Below are 12,213 nucleotides of genomic sequence, written 5' to 3' on the forward strand. Positions count from 1 at the left end.
CAGGATATATGGGAAAGGGGCGGAGACATCGGAGGTGACTATTAATCAGGATGTATGGGAAAGGGGCGGAGACATCGGAGGTGAATATTAATCAGGATATATGGGAAAGGGGCGGAGACATCCGAGGTGACTATTAATCAGGATGTATGGGAAAGGGGCGGAGACATCGGAGGTGACTATTAATCAGGATGTATGGGGAAAGGGGCGGAGACATCGGAGGTGAATATTAATCAGGATGTATAGGAAAGGGGCGGAGACATCGGAGGTGAATATTAATCAGGATGTATAGGACATCCATCCCGTGTGTGTTGCTCCTTGCAGGCGGTTTGTCAGTGTGAAGTTGATAATTGGATTCAGCTGCAATGGTGGCAGCGCCGTTACCAATCACAGATCAGCCGGCCGTGAACACAACACTGAGCGACACCTCATGTGAGTTCTGGTGAATGGCAGGGTGGAAGCGATGAATAATTTACACCACAACAATAACCTGATTATCCCAGCACCACTGAACCCCACGTGGGCCCAGCCTATGGGAATTCTCCGTCAGTGCTGACCCATATATCTCTGCACACAAATGCTGCCCACCACACTACCCAACCGAGGAGCCACTTATGACCACATTCACCATAGTGACACCCCCTCCATCTGTCACATTCACCATAGCAACACCTCCTTCATGTGTCGCATTCACCATAGTGACTCCCCCTCCATCTGTCACATTCACCATAGCGACACCCCCTTCATGTGTCACATTCACCATAGTGACCCCCCCTCCATGTGTCACATTCACTATCATGACACCCCCTCCATGTGTCACATTCACCATCATGACACCCCCTATGGTAGAGGATTTCAGCAAAGTGCAGGGGCGGGGGATTACACCCCTAAATATTGTTAGTTGAATCTGTACTAAAATGTTGTGGGGGGGTCATAGGTTTGCACCATTTTATGGGCCCCTGGACTGCTATTTTCAGTTCTTGAGGCTGAATGTCCATGGATCAGAGCCAAGGTGATGAAATCAACTGTGAAAGGTGGTGGTGCTATGGCCAGGCCTGTTGATTGGACAACAGAGAAACAGCAGATAAAGTAATTTCTATAAACTCTTGTTGGCGCTTTTAAATGTTCCAGAGTTTTGATTGGCTCCTAATACTGCCCCTCCCAGTGTTGCTGTGCAAAGGGAAGCTGATTGGTAGACAGATTTAGGTACTTCTGGTAGCCCTAAAAATATAACTGTTGAAATGAAACCATCGGCTCCCTATATCTGATCTTGTGTACGGAGATTGGCTTTAATAGATTTGATTTCAATGTGGCAGATAAATGCTGTTTCTGGGTCCTCAACTCTGAAAGAAGATCAGTGCGTAGCGCCCCCCGGAGGCTTTACCAGGCAGGGAACTCTGACTTCTGCTCAGTATGTGTGACACAAGCCACATGACTCTATGCAGCGCCCCCAGAGGCTTTGCTAGGCAGGAAACTCTGCTTAGTATGTCTGACACATGACTCCATGCAGCGCCCCCCAGAGGCTTTGCCAGGCAGGGAACTCTGCTCAGTATGTCTGACACATGACTCCATGCAGTGCCCCCCGAAGGCTTTGCCAGGCAGGGAACTCTGACTTCTGCTCAATATAACTGACACATGACTCCAGGCAGCGCCCCCTTGAGGCTTTGCCAGGCAGGGAACTCTGCTCAGTATGTCAGTAAACAATAAATCTCTGTCCTCAGAATGGTCTGCATTGGCATTTGTCTCCATCTGTCATCAGACTACAGAAATATGACCAAGCCAATTACCCCACCCTGAGGACGGGCAGCTCCGTCTGCTGACCCCAGAGCTACCATATGGAGGCAGATTAGCCCACCTCGGGGCCGTCTTCCCAGGCCTGCTTGGAGCAATGACTGGCAGTGAACTCCGTCCAATCCTTTAATACAATCAGTTTGTATTGGCGGCAGTGCTAATCTGTTGTCATCTCCTGTAAGGTGACCTCTGACTAACGAGTGTAACTTTATTAGTGGGGAACGAAACAAAGGTGATGTCTGTATTACAGGATCATCCATGGGGTAATAGTGAGGAGGACACCGGGTGTCATGTGATGGAACAGAGCCAAGGTGATGAAATCAACTGTGAAACCTGGTGGTGCTGTGGCCGGGCCCAGAGGTGTGTAATATGTCTGTAATGTGGGGGGGTCTGTGATGTGTGCGGGGGCAGACCCCACAGGTACGGGAGGTGTTTCCCCTGACAGGGGGGGTTCCCTGACAAAGGGGGGGGGGCTGCAGACTGTATATTGGTATATTGAGTTCCCAGTAGAAGACCAATAAACCCCAAAGTGACATTTTTGTTGTGGTTGGAGCCATGTGACCGAGGTCAGACCCAGCTTCCACCCCCCCGGCCATGTTTTTTGGCTCTGTCCCCGCCTGACGTTGTGTGTTTCCTCTTAGAAATAAATAAGTGGTGCAGGGCCCGATAATGGGAACATCCTGAGACCTCGGCACAAAACCTCAATACAGCTTCTTATAGATTTGGGCCCCACAGAAAAGTCTTTGTTGGGCTCAGACAGTCCAGGATAATGACTGCAGATCTGAGGAATAATTGGAGATGTTTCCGGACCACCAGACCCCCATCCTGCCTGGGGGGAGATGGATGGGGGTCCCTGGACCTCCTCAGGGATAGCAGACAATTGTGTGTCCTTCTAATGGGTGTCACGTCCTCACAATGTCCCAGCAGCTGTTCCTGGCAAGAAGCAGACGGTGCATTGTGCTGCGATCCCAGGGGAGGGGATCCTGCTGGTGACAGCAATGTGCACAGCGAGTGCTGACCAATCCCAAGCCCCGAATCCACCAGAAGAGCCATGAGATTATCACTGAAATAATAATAGATTTATCCAGAGAAATCCACCAATCAAGGCTCCCTACATCCCAGGATTCCAATAGAGAAATCTCCACCAAAATCCCAAACACCATCCGTCAGTACAAAGCCACTGGGGGGAAATCTCCCCATTGTGGGAGGGGCAGAGACACAAACTACTTGGGGAAATCTCCCCATTGTGGGAGGGGCAGAGACACAAACTACTGGGGGAAATCTCATTGTGGGAGGGGCAAAGACACAATCTCATTATAATCCCCTTCTCCATATGCAGGAAAACAGCACCACGCCGATGTGTCACCTCTCAGCTGACCAGGTTGGCAGCCATAGGTCATGTGATCATGAGGCGCACATACCAATCAATACTTTAACAGGGCTCTGTTGTCCCAATTTACAGGCGGCCAGCAGGGAAGTCCTGGCTGCCACTAAATTAGGAGAAGACTGAGGAGAAAAACAATGACAAGGAAAAACACTGAGTGGAGGTCAAGGAAAATGCTGAGGTGAATGCTGAGGAGAAAGCCAAGGAAAATGCTGAAGTGAATGCTGAGGAGAAAGCCAAGGAAAATGTCAAAGTGTATGGTGGGTAAAAGGACAGGTAAATGCAGAGGAGTGGGCGGAGAATAACTGTGAGGTGAATTCTGAGGAGAAGGATGAAGAGAATACCGAGGAAAACGCTGAGGTGAATGCTAAGGAGAACCCTGGGGAGGAAGCTGAGGACAAGGCTGAGAAGAACCCTGAGGAGAATACTGAGGACAAGGCCGAGGAGAACCCTGAGGAGAAAGTCGAAGAAAAAGCTGAGGTGAATGCTAAGGAGAACCATGAAGAGGAAATCAAAGAGAAAACTGAGGTAAATGCTGAGAGAAAACTCTGACCAAGAAGTTGAGGACAAGGCCGAGGAGAACCCTGAGGAGAAAGTCGAAGAAAAAGCTGAGGTAAATGCTGAGGAGAAGGCTGAGGAGAACCCTGAGAAGGAAGTAGAAGAGAGGGTGGGGGAGAACTCTGAAGTGATTACAGAGGATAAGGCCCGGGAGAACCCCGAGGAGGAAGCCAAGGAAAAGGCCAGGGTGAATGCTCTGGAGAACCCTGAGGAGAAACCTGAAGAAGAAGTCAAAGAGAAGACTGAGGTGAATGCTGAGGAGAAGGCTGAGGAGAACCCCGAGGGGGAAGCTGAGGGGAACCCCGAAGAGGAAGTCCAAGAGAAGGTGAATGCTGAGGAGAAGGCTGAGGTAAAACCATGAGCAGAAATTCAAGGACAAGGCAAAGGAGAACCCTAAGGAGAAAGTCGAAGAAAAAGCTCAGGTAAATGCTGAGAAGACCGAGGAGAACCCTGTGGAAGAAACCAAGAAGACTGATGTAAATGCTAAAAAGAAGGCTGAGGTGAATGCTGAGGAGAGGGCCCAGAAAAAACCCTGGACAGGTGCTCGAGGAGAAGGCCGAGGTGAATGCCGAGGAGAACCCTGAGGAGGAAGCTGAGGAGAACCCTGAAGAGGAAGTAAAAGAGAAGACTGAGGAAAATGCTAAGGCGAAGACTGAGGTAAAACCCAGATCAGGAATTCAAGGACAAGACCAAGGAGAACCCCAAGGAGAAAGTTGAAGAAAAAGCTGAGGTAAATGCTGATGAGAAGATCGTGGAGGAAATCAAGAAGACATGTGAATGTTAAGGAGAAGGCTGAGGTGATTGCTGAGGAGAGGGCCGAGAGAAAACCTTGAGCAGGAACTTGAGGAGAAGGCTAAGGAGAACCCTGAGGAAGAAATTGAGGAGAACACTGAGGAGGAAATCAAGAAGACTGAGGAGAACCCTGAAGAGGAAGTCAAAGGGAAGACTAAGGTGAATGCTGAGGTGAAAGCTGAGAAGACTAAACAATGAGGAGAATGCTGAGGAGTGAACTGTAACAGAGATTGTGGAGCTGTCCCTTATATATAGTGCTGAAGGAATGAACCATATCAGCCCAACAGTGATGTGAAATATGCCGATTGGTTCACAGCCCAGACCCTCCCACTCACAGCCTGATTTTACTATGCAGAAGTTCTACAGAAAACAATACAAATACAGATTTCAGGCACTCACACTGGCTGTGTGTATTATAATAACAATTTGTAGGGTTATGCTGACATGTTTGGATGTTATTAAAAATCCTTAGCAGAATCCGGCTTGTAATATTACTATACAGTTTTTTTTTAGTTATTTATATAGCGCCAACATAGTGCATAACGCTGTATTTTACTGACATCCTAGAATCTGGGTTTCAGGAATCCTCTGGGATCTCTGCTCATCTATACCCCCAGAAAATCACACAGAGAAGATGCTTTATCCTCCATTGTTACCATGACAACCATCCAACACGATGCGGGTGACTGTCACACACCAAAATAACACCCCCACAGCTGCCAACTACCTGCTGCCCAACACCTCAGCAACTGCAAGGTCCAGCATTTATACCTTGATATAATGCTGACATATACTACAGCACTGTACACAGACACACACTCTAATGCCCCCCCACAGTCAAACACCATTATTAAACATTTATATAGCTCCAACATATACCACAGTACAGGGATTACTAAGCCAGTCCCATCAGCCTCTGTACAGAGGAGCTGACACTCTAATGTCCCCCAACAGTCACATACTAATATTATACATTTATATAGCTCTGACATATACCATAGTGCTGTACAGAGATCACTGAGCCAGTCCCATCAGTCTCTGTACAGAGGAGCTGACACTCTAATGTCCCCCCACAGTCACACAGCTGTACAGAGTAGACATTGGAATAATCAGTCTCTGTGGTGTCAGAAGGCTTCAGTCAGTGGCCGCCATGTTTGTGTCAGGGAAGTACATTTTGTGCTCTGGCTCACAAGGTGCCAGCGATGGGATTGCTGTTGTCGCCCTGAGGTGTGCGCCCTCCTCCACACTCTGTGTACCATGTGGCGGTGCCCTCATTTCTGTGTTATATTAGCAGCATGTGGGGCACCTCGGCCCAGATCTGTCTCTGTGCTATAAATATTTCACAGGAGAGGGGGAAGAGCCCGGGAGGGATTGGCCAGATGGAGGTTCTGTGCCCGCTGCCATCCACCCGGCATTCCTCTATTATATTCCCGGTTAACCCCTCTGATGCCGGAGGGGGGTAATAATATTGGGTATTGGTGATCGTCAATAACCTGGCTGTGACCCCCCGGACAAAGTTGCTAACATTCTCTACAGATATATTCTGAACATTTTGGACCCTTTATATTTATATATTTATTGTCATTTCAACATCTGGAAATCTGCCACTTCCTGTTCTACGGTGACAACGCTCCAGCTGTAGTTGTGACACATGACCATGGCGTGTGGCTTTTACACCACACAGGAATGTTGTCTCTGTCAGGAAACATGCCCTGAGAAATGCCACGGGGGCATCACTGGGGTACAATTAGACAGGAAGTGGCTGCAAGGTGGATGCAGGAATTCAGCAGATGGAACAAAGGAGGAAGAAATGGAAATGTTGGGTGTTTATCATACACAATGCACAGAGCAAATTATTATTATTATTATTATTATAGAGGGGTCACCAGCAGGAGGAAGGAGGTCCTGAATCTGGATCTCCAGTTAGAATGGTCAGGCCGGCACTGAAGACATCACTTACAAAAAGACAGAATGAATCCAGCTTTGAGTAACAAAAATGTAAAAGGGTTTTCAGGATAAAAGATATCAGTGGAAACTGCAGGGAATGTGGACCTCAATAAAAACCTAACAGGGGTTCTAGCATCTTTCTATTGCCTTGAAAACTAAAAAAAGCCTCAAATTCTGGCCCTAGAATTGTATACAATGGCTTTGTATGATGGAGTAATAATAGGATCCTTCACTGGGGACACCTGGTCCCCATCATTTTGGGATGTGTCCTCCATACATCTGGTCATATAGGTAGTTGGGTTGGTCAGGTGAGAAGACCTGGCTCACCATTCCAATTTATCCCAAAGGTGTTAAGTAGGTTTGAGGCCAGGGCTCTGTTCAGGACACTAGAATTCCTCCACACCAAACTGGTGACCCCATGTCTATATGGAGCTGGCTTTGTACCCCGGGGCATGGGGGAACAGAAAAGGGTCTTCACCAAACTGTGACTACAAGGCTGGGAGAGCACAATTGTCTGCAATGTCTTTGTATGATGGAGGATCACCAGGCCCCTTCACCTAAACTCAGTTATGGGGTTAACGTGTTGAAGCTGTCTAGGCTGTTCACATAATAAAGTGAATTCACTTAGCTCAGGATTGTTGTAATAATTCACTCTTCGGTGAATACCTAATCAAAAAAGATGATTTTTTTTCTTACTATGATTGGGTGGATGAAATTTGCAGCTTCACCTCAATTATTAATCTAAGTGAACTATACAATGCAAACAGGATTTTGACTGGCTAAGTGAACAGTCTGCATTCCTTTAGTAAAGCAAAACTTCATAGTAGGTGCGATGGTCAGGAGTTCCTCTTATATTATTATTATTATTATTATTATTAGACAGGATTTATATAGCGCCAACATATTACGCATATATAAGAAAAAAGTGTAGAAATGAGAGGAAATGAGTACCGGTCACTCTAAATGGAATCTTTACTCCTGTGGATGAAAGGCGTCAGAGACTGAACGTGTACAGGTCGGTGAATATCTCTTATAAAAATAACGACACAGCCAATAATCCATTTTTATTGAGTTTTATTTTCATGAAAAGTGCCACTGTTAATGTCCTATTATTAGGAGGACAAACATTTCCCGTCTGTGGTGGGGAGGACCTGCATCTACCCAGACCCCAGACATCCCGCACAGCCAAGACACGACAAACCTAAAAACAGCTTCCTTTCCTCACAATATTCGTACGACATATTGGTAACATCCTTTCCACTTCCCTGCCATCCACATAAACACGTCACACACAGGCGGCCACGTCGTCTTCTTGATTAACTTCCTGAGGTGACTCCTAAGCGGCCGTATCCTAAAGCCAAAGGTGCTCGTCCCATTTTCCAAGTGTTTCCCAAAAAACCACAGCGACAGAACAAAGGCAAAGACCGACTTTTTTTTTTGTGTTTTTTGTTTTTTAACAATAAGTGGCAAAAATCCATCAGTCACTTTTTAGATTTGTGCCAGAAAACGCAAGTCGCCTTTATTTCGCCTGGAGAGTCCGAGGGCTGCAGTCAGCGCTGCGTCTCCAGCCGAAATATTCCAGTGTCAGCACATAGAAAAAAAAGTCTTTACAAACAAAAAATAAAAGAACGAAGTCCTTACAAACGTGTTTTCCGCAGTCTGAGGAAACGTCTTTAATCAATTTGGAATCATTTTTTTTTGTTCCCTTATAAATTAAATAATTTACAAAGTGGGAGGAAAAGAAACAAGAACATCGAAGTCTTGCATGCACCACACACGCACACACACGGAAACATAATAATAATATCGTCATCGGTTGTATGTACAATACAGCATTTCTTGCCCGCCCTTGAGCAAGCTTTTTGATTCAGTTGTCCTCAAAAACAAAAATAAAACCCCCAACGCCGTCCCATCAGTAACAAGTAGCTGGAGTCACAGAAATGCCACGTGGGGAGGTGATAAGTTATGGTAGGTAAACATTTAGAACAGCCGGGCCCAGCTCCACTCCTCAAGGGCCACATACTTCTGTATCCAGGCCCTCGGGGACCTGAGCGAGACACTCAATTCAGAAGATCATATTATTCACCCTGCTATGGACTGAATAGTGAGAAAAAGGTGAAAAAAGCTATCAGACCAATTCTATCCTATAAGAGTTCACTTTGCTATTTATGATGCCCTGCAAAGGCTGCCCCGTCACAAAGTCTGTTCAGTTCACCAGAGATCTGTGTTATCCACTGCAGCCATAATGCAGAAATGATCTCACAGGGTCCGCATGAGATCTGCAACTCCTTCTCATTGGCCCTAGTTTATTAAAGCTCTCCAAGGCTGGAGAAAATACACTTTCATCAGTGAAGCTGGGTGATCCAGCAAACCTGGAATGAATCTGGTTCAGGATTCAAATCATTTGCTAGCAAATTTCAAATGAAAAAATACATTTCAGGCTTGCTGGATGGCCTAGGTTCACTATGAAAGTGTATCCTCTCCGGCCTTGGAGAGCTTTAAGAAATCAGATCTATTCTCTCTTGCTCTACCAATTATATTCAGACTTTGAAGTTGGGTTGGTTGTGAGAAAGCAATATTTTTTACATTAGATTATCATTATAAGAGCCCGGAAGGAGGCTGCAGTTCAATACAGAAATATATAAATCCAATCCTGAAATCTGAGCCGATTCTGCTACCGGTATTCATCTTAGTCAGCTCTCCGTATCCCCATTGTGAATCTGCTGGTTAACTTATTTTGGAAAATGATCAAACACCGGCCAAGAGGAGAACTCAACTGGGTTCACTAATTTAGAGAATACCAATCGTGGCCAGATCACCGTCTGCACCTTTCCCAGCAGGAGATTCTCAGATATGATGGAAAGGTGAAACCATTACTGGAAGGCCATATTGTGAATATGAAGATAGCCATGGATGTTCAGGTCTTTCAAATCCACACATTCATGTGAATGGAGCCAGATGGAAAGACCGAGAAGAAGACACTTATTAATGCTTGGAGCCAGGGAAGGATTAATGCCTGGAATCAGAAGAATTTTTAACCTCTCCAAACAAGTCTTCCTCCAAGATCAGTCTGCTCAGCTCTCACTAAAGAAATGATATTAAGATTAGGAAAGGTAATGAAACTTTAAATGCGAATATTCCAGCCAATCGAAGACCACACAGATAAATCTTTAGGGTTTTCCTATGAAGCTAGAAATGGACCCAATGGGCCTGATTTATTAAAGATGTCAAATGCTTTCATTAGTGAAGCTGGGTGATCCAGCAAACCTGGAATGGATCTGGTTCAGGATTCAAAACATTTGCTAGCAAATTTCAAATGACTTTGTAGAAATACATTCCAGGCTTGCTGGATCACCCAGCTTTAATGATGAAAGTGTATCCTCAAGTATCCCAAAATTAGGACCAATGTGTGATTGTGGGGTGAGGGAGCAGCAGAAGCCAGAAAAGGTAATAGAACCTCCCCAGCAAATGTATCCCAGCTCCAATTACAAGGAATGTGTAAATCAAAAAGAACCCATTTATTAGGTATTACATGATCCATGGTCTATAATGGGTACTAATAATCCTCCAGCACTAGCAATACTTTCTATTAGATAATACCAGGTGATCCCGGATAACATGGAGTATCAATTCTATTTACCTGGCACAATAATAAATACATGAAAACAAATCAAATGAATTCTCTCTGTAATATGACATTAGCAGACAGAGCACTTCTCACCTGTACCCCAGCTCAGGATCAGACTTTTTGTATAAATTCTTTATTGAAATTAAGGAAGCAAGAAGGTCCAAGGTACTGAAAGACTTAGGAAGCTCCCTCAGGCCTGGCACTGATTTTCTAATTAATAATAATTGTTCTTATAAGATTCATACGGCCCATATCAATGCCCATCGGAACCATAAAGGTCAATGAAACATTTCCACACATCTACTGCCCATAATGAGCCATGTGAACCACATGATAAATAGAAAATGTTCTGCTTCATGATTGTACCCACAGAGTGATCAGAACATGAGGAATTCCTGTGCCCGATGCTGATAATCCCTATTAGTGGGTAGATGAAGGTATTCAGTTTTCTGTAGGTTTCTCGCTCCACCCACACAAGTGACTCACAGAGAGGAATATTTCTTGTTATAGTTAAAAGGATCATCAGATGTTCCTTTAGAGGCGATAGGAAATCAGCTATTGTTACCAATTATTTATAACTAATTCTGCATCATTTCAAGCAATTATAAGAATATCCAAAATGATGGAACCTGCAGAACCCACAGCAGTGCCTGTAACTCTTAGCATTACCTGCCACAGACAAAGCACCACGGCCAAGCAAAGTCAGGAAATGTTAGGAGAACTGGATACCCAATCAGGTGCCAACTCTTAATATTCTATACGGGTATGGCAGCGGTGATAAAGCTTTTATCTTCTACATTGGACGTGACTTCTTTGTCCCAAAGGAATCAACTCAATTGTCATTTCTGCTGGTAGCAGCCTTTAATTTATAACCTGCAGAAATGTTGGAATGTAATTGGTTGTGCTGGGTGTGTTGGCCAACCTTGGCTTCACCAAGTAGGCAGTAAGACATCTGTCTAATATCGGTCACACTGTTACTCCGTCAATACCTGCTGAGATGTCCTTTTCCCCCATGGCAGATATGTGATGGTGAGACTTCTAATTGGATTGCACTCATCATCACCATCATGGGTAACCCTATGTTACCTGAGCCTTACCCAACTGTTGCAAGTTGGCCCTGAGCCAGGCAATTCACCTGAAACAAAACAATAAATTGTTTAAAAAAAGCCACCATCTGCCATATGACTAGCGGTGACCAAAATCTCAACTGGGACTCAGATGCCTTTCCTTCTACTAATGGTACCTTAGATAGGAGAGAGCCTGGCCATATGCCACACAGTCATTTCCCCCCAGTATGACATATATTGGCAGCAGTATTGAAAACCATTTCTGATTTCCCTTTCGCAGATCACACAAGTAGGCAGAATACTACAGGTTACATAGATTGTGGAAGTTCATTGATATTACTAGCTTATATTTAGAAGTTCTGCATTTTCAGGAAAGATGCTGTAACCTTTGTATGGTATAACAGCACCCTGGGCATTCATATAGAGATTGGCCTATAAGCTATAGGTTGTATTTAATCTTTTGGCTTTTTAATGTGTGTGGAAATTTGTGTGTAATTTTAAGGTCAGGTATTGACAAGAAGACATCTATCACGCCTATAGTGATACATAGGCGTGATACCACACCTTGCTGGACATCCCATTCTGATGTTGGATGAGAAGACCTGGCTCACCCATTCCCATTCACCCCAAAGGTGTTCAGTAGGGTGAAGTCAGGGCTCTGTGCAGGACACTCGAGTTCCTCCATGGTGACCCCCATGTCTTTATGGAGGGGGCTTTGTACCCCGGGGCACAGTCATGGGGGGGCAGAAAAGGGTCTTCACCAAACTGTGGCTACAAGGCTGGAGGAGTGCAATTGTCTGCAATGTCTTTGTATGATGGAGGATTACCACGACCCCTCACTGGGAACCTGAACTTAAAATTTAGAGAGATGTTGGCCCATACACAGTATACTCCAACTTTTACATTTTAAAGATTCTATATAAAAAGTCTGCACAAATAAAACATTCATAACAACAATACACAAAACCCTCATCATTTTCCTCTGCATGGACACAGACAAACAGGTCAGCAAAAACCCATTTGGTTATTTTTATCCTTTCCAGCTATGA

Source organism: Pyxicephalus adspersus, chromosome 5 (assembly GCF_032062135.1).
Source record: "Pyxicephalus adspersus chromosome 5, UCB_Pads_2.0, whole genome shotgun sequence".
NCBI lineage: Eukaryota > Metazoa > Chordata > Amphibia > Anura > Pyxicephalidae > Pyxicephalus > Pyxicephalus adspersus.